The sequence below is a fragment of the Marmota marmota genome, unplaced genomic scaffold, assembly GCF_001458135.2.
Source record: "Marmota marmota marmota unplaced genomic scaffold, marMar, whole genome shotgun sequence".
In the NCBI taxonomy this organism is placed as follows: domain Eukaryota; kingdom Metazoa; phylum Chordata; class Mammalia; order Rodentia; family Sciuridae; genus Marmota; species Marmota marmota.
Genome location: NW_025999900.1, coordinates 41,939,888 through 41,950,516, shown reverse-complemented (window position 1 = coordinate 41,950,516; position 10,629 = coordinate 41,939,888). Strand labels below are relative to the sequence as shown.

Sequence of the window (10,629 nt, the reverse complement as noted above, 5' to 3'; positions counted from 1 at the left end):
ACCCGGAAACGGAAGCCCCTTTGAGAAACGGAAAAACCCCAAGCCGGCTCTTAGCTCCGGCAGAGACCAGCTTTGGGGGCTCTTGTCGGATTACTTGAGGGTCTATCTTCGGTTGAATCCTGCTGCCGCTTCCCAGGACACCTCAGCTGAAATTTAGCTGCAACGTAGCTCGGGTAACGTTTCTCTCCACTCATCCTGCCCGAAGCAGATCCCAGCAAACCTGCCTGCACCAAAGTTCCCAGAAAGAGGACAAGTGTTGCGAGTCGGAATCCTGGGTTGCCCAGTAGTTTGAGGAAACACCTGTCCTTATAGCCCAGCGCTGGGGCATCAGGTCTCCGTTCTCCAGTCCTGAGGCTGCAGTTCCTAGTCGGGTTTCCTAGCCCTCAAGGTGCTTCGTGCACCTTACAAGGACCTTTCTTCTCGAATAAACAGTTTATTCGTCCAGGCAAAGAGTGATGAAGAAGCGCTTGAGGGCCTTCTTTAGGCTCTCTCTGGAAAACTGGGACGTAAACTTGTATATATTATTATTCCTTAAGCTAAGAATATGGTGGGAAACAACTGGTATTTATTGTGAAGGCTTGGCATGCCTTCCTTGAGGGAAAAGGGAGAATTTGTGAGAACAAGAAGGGAAAGGTAGCGTACCCCGCAAGTATCTGTTATGTACGCTTGTGGGTCTTTATCTTTTGGAGCTCATTCATACCCCGTGAAAATTTGTGGAAAGCCAGGCACAGTTCTTTCAAAAATGAGCTCAAGTGCGCAGCACCCTTACAATTTAAAAGACTCATATACTATGAAGTGTATCTCTGGACCATTCAAGTGTTTGGAAACTTCATACTAAGAACCCCTATATTGTGTACTGTATATGTACTGTACTTATCGCTTGATGCTTTATGTTACTTATCTTTTGACCTTCACAATAACTTAAGTACATTCATTTTAGGTATGGGGAAGCTGAGGCGTAGGCTTTATTTAGGGGTCTGTTTGATCCCAAAGCCTATGCTTTGCTTTCCTTTGCATTTTTTTTTTTTTTAAATGGTGCTAGGTGTCCAACCCAGGGGATTGTGTTTGGTAAGCAGTGCATTCTCACTGAGCTTATACTCTCAGCCCCACCTGTGCTTTTCTTATTGCTTGATACATCTCAGATGATACAAACATTTGAGAGCCCCAAATGTTTTCAGGTTAAAGAAAAAAGTGACCATTGTATAACTCTTATTATAAGACAATATATTGGTTAATAGGAACTTGGAATCTGACTGATGGGTTTTTTAAAAAAAATTATGCCTCTTACTAGATGCATGACATTGGACAAGTTAATCTGTGTCTCACTCTCTTCATATGAAAAATTGAGATAATCATAACAGTACCTGCCTTACAGAGATGTTATCAGGACTTATTATCCTCATTTATAATATGAAGTACCTAGAAAAATAACTACCACAGAGTAAATTTACCAAGTGTTTTCTATTCTGTGTTGTTCCGACACAATTCTTCCAACTGTGGTAGAATTAGAATTTTATGCTGGGTTTATTTTAATATATAGTTTCACTATTTTGGAACTTGAATATGTTGATAAGCCTCAAAACCTTTTTCTCATCAGTTTTTCAGGTCTTGAGAAGCTCAGTTGCGGGGCAGTTTCTCGTGTTGATTTGAATGTAGACCTACTGTTTGTCCTGCTTCTCTTTTCTCCTTTAAGCATGCATGATTTAGATTGCTTTGTGGTTTGCATATTTGTAGGCTCTGAACTTCTGATGTTGAAGTAGTTTTATTATTAGAATATCTACAGATTCTGTATGTACCTTTTGCTTTACTCCATTTGAAGTCACTAGACGGTCTTAATCTCTCAGAACAGCTTGTCTGTGCCAAGCTGTCATTCATGGGTAGAGCTAATAGCAACCACTTTTTTTTTTTTTTTGATACATTAGAACCTCTTGGTGATTAGGTAGTAAGCTTTTTTTTTAAAAAAAAATATTTATTTATTTATTTTTTAGTTGGTTTTTTTTTTTCCCCCGGTGGACACAACATCTTTATTTTATTTTTATGTGGTGCTGAGGATCGAACCCAGGGCCCCGCGCATGCCAGGCGAACTCACTACCGCTTGAGCCACATCCCCAGCCCCTGGGCAGTAAACTTTTAAAGTAAACATTGCCAGTTATTTTTAAGTCAGTTCAGAGTGCTGGGATGTATCTCAGTGCTGGCTTGTAGCTCAGCGCTGGGCTGCAGCTCAGAGATCCCGGTTCAGTCTCTGGCACTGCAGAAACAAAGTGAAACATTTAGAGACTGATTTGGTAATTTACTAATCAGTTTCTAAACATTTTGTTTTGTTTTTGCAGCGTATATATTTCATTCAGAGGAACAATTGCATATGATTGAATAGTAATTTGCATTTAAATTCAGGCACTGATGGAAAACACTTCCTTGGTATTAGGTCCCCTGATTTTTGGAACTCATATAAAATTTTTTTAAAAAGTGGTTTGCAATTTTTGTACTGAGAATTTTCTTATTTCCTTATTAATATTTGATAGGGAGCTAAATTAGTGTGGGAATACCATGGGGGATGAGAACATGCTTAGAAAGGTATGTTTTTGCTGCATTGTAATTTTGTTGAAATCTGAGATTCTTATAGCCTGAGATTAAACTACTTGGATACTCTCTAACATTCTTTGATAGGAATGGGAAGAGAAGAGGTGGTGTTCGTTGTGTTGGATGGAAGCAGGAGGGAATGGCTTTCAGGTACATACTTGTAAGGAAGAGAAATTATTGTAATTCTTAGCAGTCAAGAGGGTTATTTTGTATTTTTCTTCAGTTTTGAAGAAAAAGAATCAAAGCATTGGACCCACATTTCGAACATATAATTTGGCTTGGACTTCCCCCATGCACTAATTGGACTAATTTACCAATTTGAGTTGATAACAAATTCTTTATAAAGTATTATGGATAATCAAAGATTCCTTAAAGTTTTGTATTAATAGTGTTGGAAAGTTGGTGATCCATGGTAGTCTAGTGGTTAGGATTCAGTGTCCTCTCAATATTAGAAAGTTATAGGTGGATTCATGTTTGTGGCCCTCAAGGGAAACAAAATTAATTTAGAGGTATCTCTCTACTTTTAGTTAACATTTTTACATTGATTTTTTTTTTTTTTTTTTTTTGGTGGTGGTGCTGGGGATTGAACCCAGGGCTTTGTGCATGAGAGGCAAGCACTCTACCACTGAGCTACATCCCCAACCCCCTTACATTGATCTTTATGACACTTTTAGTTAAAATTTTTACATTGATCTTTATGACTCATGACTTTTTTTTTTTTTCCGAACAAACATTAGTTGCTATTAATTGTTTTTCAGGTAACCTGCCTCCTAAATGTGGTAGCATGCTCTACTAGGTCTGGATATTTAATTGGTTTATAAAAGGATCTCAAAGGTAGATTACTATTGTGTCTTCTTTCACAAAGCATTTATTGAGGACCCATTTTGCCTTAGGCAATGTGCTAGTTACATTTTAAGACCTTAGTCCTATATTGGAGAAAGGCTGTGCAAATGGTTTACAGGAAGGAGTTGAAAAAGATTTTCTAAAAAAATATTTAGCCTAGCATATTTGAGTTGAGGCAGTGATTAAGAGGCATGATCTCAAGGAGAAGTAAGGATGTTACGTAAGAAACCATATTTAAGTAAAAACAAAAAAATAATAAATTGTGGAACAATTTTAAGTTTATAGAAAAGTTTCAAAGAAAGTTCAGAGTGTTTCTGTATACCTTTGGCCAGCTTCTCCTAATGTTAACTTCTTACACAACCATGGTACAGATGTTAAACAACTAAGAAATTAACAGGATTATTAGTGGAACTACAGACTTTGTTTGGATTTTACAAGTTTTTCCACTCATGTTCTTTTAGAAGTTTTCCACTCATGTTCTGTCCCATAACCCAGTCCAGAATACCACATTGCAATTGGACCATGTATAATTTTTACAAACAGGTTGAGTTTCCCGATGAGTGCTTTTTCTGTGCTATGTATGTGGTCTAGTAATCCCCTCTGATCATTGATGAAGAGTAAAAGTCATTGATCATGAAAATAAATAATACTACATAGTACCATTCCTTGATTCCCAAACCACTGGTAACTGAGTGAAGAGTTGGCTTTGCTCCTAGGAAGGTGATGTGAAGGTACTTGAGAAGCTATGAGCTAATCCTGATGAAGGTGCCCATTCTAGGCTCGAACAGCACCTAGTGCTCACCTCATAGATTTTGCTACATGGAATTATAACTAGTGATTAATTTGTCTGTTTTCTTTGCTAATCTGTATGTTTTTAAGGAGTTGGGGACTGTCTTACTCATTTTGGTACAGCTTATTGCTTGGCATGTGGTAGGTTCTTAATATCCATTTGAAGAAATTAAGTCCTTATTTGGTAACATTGATTATTAGGTCAACAGAAATTTTGTTTTGAATTAATAAGTGTTGAGTTTCTTCTTTACATTGAGTCATATTATGTTGCCATTTTTGTGATTAGTTGAGTTTTTCTCCTTGGAATCTTAAAGAAATATTAAATGCTCATTTAAGATTGTTATTCCTTTTGGACTGGGGGTAGAGTGCTTGCCTAACAAGATCAATGGTAGACAACTTAACTTGCCTAGCTTGTGTGATACCCTAGGTTTGATCCATAACACCATCAAAAAAAAAATTGTTCTTCCTTTAAATTGTATAAATAATTTGTTTCCCCTTTAAATAAGAGTAGAATTGAAAGTAGTGGATCATAATAGAGGCAGAAATTATTGTTAGCTTTTAAGTATATGTGCAACAATTCTATTTCTACCCCGCTGGACTACGGATCTGGCCACTTGCCTGCCACTTCATGCACAGTTAATGAAATAACAACTTCTTAGACTTATTGAGGGAGACAGCTTGTCAGGCTCAGAGAATTAGTTTTAAAATCTTCCTGTTATAGCCAAGATTCAGTGGCCCAGGGTCACCAAAGCATAAAAGCTGCCATGGGTTGGTAACATGGGGGCCTGTCTTAATTGTGTGGATCATCATAATAGAGTCCATTTTGTATGCAGAAGAAGAATCAGGATAGGAGGAAGTAGTAAATTGAAGCTAATAATTTTCCTTTTGAAAAGACACCTGAACAAAAATAAATCTGTTAATTTATCTATTAATTTGTTGATTTAGATACTACATTGTCATCTCCGAAATAGTTGGAAACCCTTCATCTTTCTGAGCTGAATGTGACTCCAGCCTTGAATCCAGTCAACTGAGAATACAGTAAGCATCAATTAGAAAAAGCAGAATGAAATTTGAATTAATCAGTTAGTTGGGCATGGTAGTTCACTCATATGATCCTAGAAATTTGGAAAGCCAAGGAAGGAAATCGCAAGTTCAAGGCCAGCCTCAGGAATTTAGCAAGCCCCTGTCTCAAAATAAAAAGGATTAGGAATGTAGCTCAGTAGTAAAACACCTCTGAGTTCAGTCCTCAGTACCAAAAACAAAACAAAACAAACAAACAAAAAAAAAAAAAAAGAAAAGAAAAGAAAAACCCAAAGAAAACAAAACAAAACAAAAAAAGCCAGTTTGTGAAAATATGAAGCTATAGGATCTTGCCAATGGATCTCTCTAAAGTTCATTTATGAGTTTGGGGTTTTAACTTGTTTTCCAGAATATCTTCTAGGGTAAGTGTTTCCCAAAATTCTGTCCTTTGCCCACCATTATCATGATTTTTGCCACACCCATTTGCCAGCTAAAATGTGATTTCCTTAATATTCTTTTTAATTTCTAACTAACATACATGAAAAACTGGCATCACCATATAGAAAAGAAAATCATAAAAACCTTTTTATTTTAAATGTATGTATAGGAATTTCATTTAAAACAGTCTCATAGTATCATTCTGTACTTTAGAAAACACTGTACTTGGGGAGTTCTTTCTGGATACTTCATTGTGATTGAACACCACTTTTCCTGCTTGAAATTTCACCTCTGTACAAATGAGTATCTATGTCACATGCAGAGCTTCTGTGGTTCTCTTTAGTGAAGATGACTTAATAGTGATGAAGAATCTTTTTTCCCCCCCTTTGGGTGCTGAGGGTTTTACCCACAGCGTCATGTGTGCTAGGCAAGGACAATACCACTTAGTTACATCCACAGTCTGTGATGAAAAATATCAATTAGCCAGTTGTTTAAGCCTGAAAAAAAGCAGAGACCAGAAACATCTTATAATGCAGAGTATTATTAAAATATTTCTAAAAAATTAAGCCAAAATTCTTATAAAATGACTTTCAAAATAACTAAGAAATTTATTCTTAGTTTAGAAGACCATTTGTTATTTTGATTATTATATGTTAAGTACCTCTGTTACCATAACATTTGCTTTGATTAAAAAGTAACACTTTTAGGTTCATTTGTTTGAATGAAGCAATGAGAAAAACAAAAACAACTTTAATCCCTGACATATAGAGTTCCAACTAGGACTCTATGGGTCAGTAATTCTAGAAGCTAATGTTTTCTGGACTTAGGGTAAGGTATGTGATAGGGATGTAAATGAGCCAATTTTCTATTTTTTTCCCCCAGATGTCCCGCAAGGTTATAGAATGAACATTGGTAAATTGTCATTTCTTGATCTCCAAGTTTTATATTAGCTTTGAATACCTTTTCCTACTCTAAATTGTACTAAGTAGGATTGGCAGACTCCATTCTAGAGGGCATAAGCTGTGCTTTTGTATATACTATAAATTTCATTTTGAGTCTGAGGAACTCTGGCTTGTTTGAAGAGAATGGTGCAAGAAAAAAAATGAATTAACAGCTGTAGAATTACTTTAGTATGCTCATCTTAACCTTATAGCCTTAATTTTAATTTAACTCTTCTGGGACAGCTTTTTCCAGCCCCCTTACAGGTAAGAGTGCCTTAATAATGGTGAGAATGATCTTAGAAAAGCAGCATCTTAACTCCAGAAGGGTTGTAGTTGATCACCCTTGGCTGAACCCCAGTGAGCTTACTCTGGGTTGTGGAATTTTGTTGTTTTTAGAACCAGCATCAGGCTGCAGAGGTTTTGGTCCATTTGAGGAAAAGCAAAGGATTGAAACCTTGGCTAAATTTAGGTAAGTCACTTACCAAGTTGAAAAGAGGGGATATCTGCTAAAAAGATAAAAATCATTTCAAATTTAGAAATAGACTATAACTTTAATGATGCTTGTTAATGTAGGAAGTTGATTTGAAACAAGCAAATAAATAATAAAATTGAATAACTATGACATAAATGCAGGAGTTAAGAAATTTTGTTAAAATTTTTTTGATAAGAGTTTTTTTTTTTTTTTTTCTTGTGAAATTTTTAGATGAACTTTGGAAGAAAATGAAAATGTCTTTGTGACTTTGAGCTGGGCAGAGATTTTTTTTTTTTGATCCTGGGGATTGCACCCAGGAGTGCTCAACCACTGAACTACATCCCCAGCCCTTTTAAAAAAATATTTTATTAGAGATAGGGTCTTGCTGAATTGCTAAGAGCTAAGTTGCTGAGACTGACTTTGAACTTTGAACTGGATTATTGGCTCATGCCAATAATCCCAGGCTGAGTCAGGAGGATCATGAGTTCAAAACCAGCCTCAGCAACAACCAGGCGCTAAGCAACTCAGTGAGACCCTGTCTCTAAATAAAATACAAAACAGGGCTGGGGATATGGCTCAGTGGTTGAGTGCCCCTGAGTTCAATCTCCAGTAACCCCCTGCAAAAAAAAAAGATTTGAGCAGATACTTCACCAAAGAAGTTTCACAAATAATCAATAAGCAACTGAAAAAAGATACTCAATGTTGTTGTTAGCCTTCAGGGAAATGTAAACTAAAACCACAATAAGATATTACTTCACACATATTACAATAGATAAAATTAAGATCAGTAGTACTGAGTGTTGGTGGATGAGGAGCAACTGGAGCTCTCATTCTTTGCCAGTGGAAATACAAAGTAGTACAGCTACTTTAAAATACAATTTGGCAGGGATTTTGGGGGGCAGCCAAAACTATTCTAACCATATGAACCAACAATCCCACTCCCAGGAATTTACCAAGAAAAGTGAAAACGTGTCCATAAAAGATTTATTTTTGAGGGCTTGGGATGTGGCTCAAGTGGTAGCGTGCTCGCCTGGCATGCATGAGGCACTGGGTTCAGTCCTCAGCACCACATAAAAAAATAAAGATATGTGTCCACCTAAAACTAAAAAATAAAAAAAAAAAGTTTAAAAAAAGATTTATTTTTGAATATTTATATTTATCCATAATAGCCTAAACTGGATATAACCAAAATGTCCTTCATCTGGTGAATGGATAAACAAATTGCAGTATGTCATTTTAGTGGACTTCAACCCAGCAATAAAGAACAGACTACTGTTCTACTGTTCATGTAACAACACGTATAAATCTAAAAACTGTTACACTACAGAAAAATGTGACATGGAAGACTTTTATAAATGATGTCATTTATATGGCATTCTGGAAAAGGTAAAACTATAGTGCTAGATTAGTGGTTGGGTTGAGGGTGGGGAACTGACTGCAGAGGAGCACAAGGAAACTTTTTGGGATGACAAAATGTTCTATCATCATTGCATTTTATATTATAATGTTATACAGTTGTCAGAATTAGTTAATACACTTTAGGCTGGAGGTGTAGCTCAGAGGAAGAGCATTTGACTAACATGCTCAAGGGCTTGAGTTCAGCCTCCAGCATTGCAAACAAAACAGAACTAATTGTGCATTTTAAATTGGTGGCTTTGACTGTATAAAAGCTATACCTCAATAAAGCAATAAAGCAGATTTTAAAAAAATTTTGATGAGATTATTCTGCCAAGGATTTATGCAGGATTAGAGAATGAATTCAGATTAGATTTGAATGTATCATAGGCACTGAGGTGATTTAGATATAATAAGCATCACTGAATTGAGTTGCAAAGAGCTTTCTAGTTATCAAAATTAGATTAATTTTTCATTAATATTATTAGTGATGGGAATTGGGTATAAATATTATTTGAAGAATTAACTAGGGCAGAAAGTGAGAATTCTAAATAATTCAGGAAAATAATTTAGGGGCTGATTTTTGAGTTCTCCACCTCTAGCATAAAACTTTTCTGGGTCTGAACACTGTTGCACACTCATTTCTAGTAGTAATTACTTCCTTTGGTCTCTAGTAAACCACTTTTATAACTTCTTTTCTCTGATGATTCCTCTTCCTCCTTTTTTAACAAGTGTCTCACTTTGTTGTCAACGTTTGTTGCTCAGACCTCCTGAGTAGCTGGGATTATGAGTGCACGCCACAGCATATGTTCAATGTTGTTGTTAGCCTTCAGGGAAATGCAAACTAAACCAAAATAAGATATTACTTCACACATATTACAGCTTGCTATCTTCTCTTTCTTTTCCTTTCTGCCTCCCTCAGTAAGATTCATCCCTGAGGGTTTTTATAATTAGTCTTTTGTTCCTAAACACTCAAAGTCACTCCAAGTGAACTGGTCTGCTCAAAGTAATCACACAGAGACAGAAATGCCTTTTTCTTTGGGTCCTGTGACGGCTCCTCTGACCTTAGGGGTTCCTGGAAAGAGAGAGAGAGAAGAGCAAGTGCTGAACCCTTTTATTGGGAAGAAGCCATTCAAATGAGGCAAGGGGTAGGATTTCAAAGGAACAGGTGAGTGTAGCTCAACCCCTCTGGGTGCCAGATAACCTTGCCTGGTTATCTGTCACAAGTCATGGCACTAACACACCAGACTATAGTGATCTTTCAGATCCCTATGGTGCATCAGGACTTAAAGGTGCGTGCATTTGAAGTGGTTCCCCACAGTCTTTTTCTAGGTCTGCCTATTTACATAGTGGTCTTTTCCATTCCCTGTGTATTCAGGATGTTGGTACATTCAGATGATTGTTTGAATTTGTCTTGTGGGTGTATTTACCTAAATATCCCATAAACACTTCAAACTTCTGTACTCATATTTCTCCCCATATTTTTCTCTTCCTTCCTATTCTCCTCCACCATTGATCCTGTTTCCCCATGGTAGAAAGTTTGCATTTGTCCTTAGCTTTTTGTTCTTGGTTGTCATTTTCTTTTCTTTTTTTTTTTTTTGTAGTAGGGATTGAATCCAGAGGAACTTTACTACTGAGCTACAACCCCAGTCCTTTTTATTTTTTATTTTGTAATGAGGTCTCCCTGAGTTGTTCAGGGGCTCTCTAAGTTGCTGAGGCTAGCCTTGAACTTGTGGTCCTCCTGCTTCAACCCCCGGAGACAGTGGGATTAAAAATGCACATCACTGTGCCCGGCTTGTTGGTCTTTTTGACCTGACAAATCATTGATTTTGTTGCTTCTAAGAACAAAAACTTTACATCTTTTATGATATGTGATCCTCTTTCTCCCTTGGTTTTAAAAAAAAAAAATCTCTTTTATGTTTTCTTGTTGCTTAATGTCTAAAAGTCATATTTTTTTATGTTTTCAAATTAAATATTTCTGAGCTCTCATTCTTCCTATCCTGAATATACTTCCCTGCCCTTCTTGGTGGAGTGTGTGTGTGTGTGTGTGTGTGTGTGTGTATGTCTTTAGTTATAGATGGGCACAATACCTTTATTTTATTTATTTATTTTTATATGGTGCTGAGGATCAAACCCAGTGTCTCACACATG

The 10,629-nt window shown here is 36.6% G+C and overlaps 1 protein-coding gene and 1 non-coding gene across 8 annotated transcripts in view; one reads left to right on the top strand and one right to left on the bottom strand.

Moving 5' to 3' along the window:
- Positions 1-10: 10 nt before the first annotated feature.
- Arel1 (apoptosis resistant E3 ubiquitin protein ligase 1) overlaps positions 11-10,629 on the top strand; it is a 47,555-nt gene continuing 36,936 nt past the window's right edge. For 3 of the 7 annotated variants that reach the window (XR_001504358.2, XM_048798996.1, XM_015493962.2), the window contains exon 1: positions 11-173. The gene's annotated coding sequence lies outside the window, so the exon portion shown is untranslated. Of the gene's footprint in view, positions 174-2,667; positions 2,731-5,157; positions 5,251-6,277; positions 7,081-10,629 lie in introns of those variants that run through there. The other 4 variants (XM_048798994.1, XM_015493968.2, XM_015493973.2 and 1 more) reach the window with 4 other exon arrangements.
- On the bottom strand, positions 3,149-3,220 carry Trnae-cuc. Its single transcript has one exon. It is a non-coding gene; the product is annotated as a tRNA-Glu (tRNA).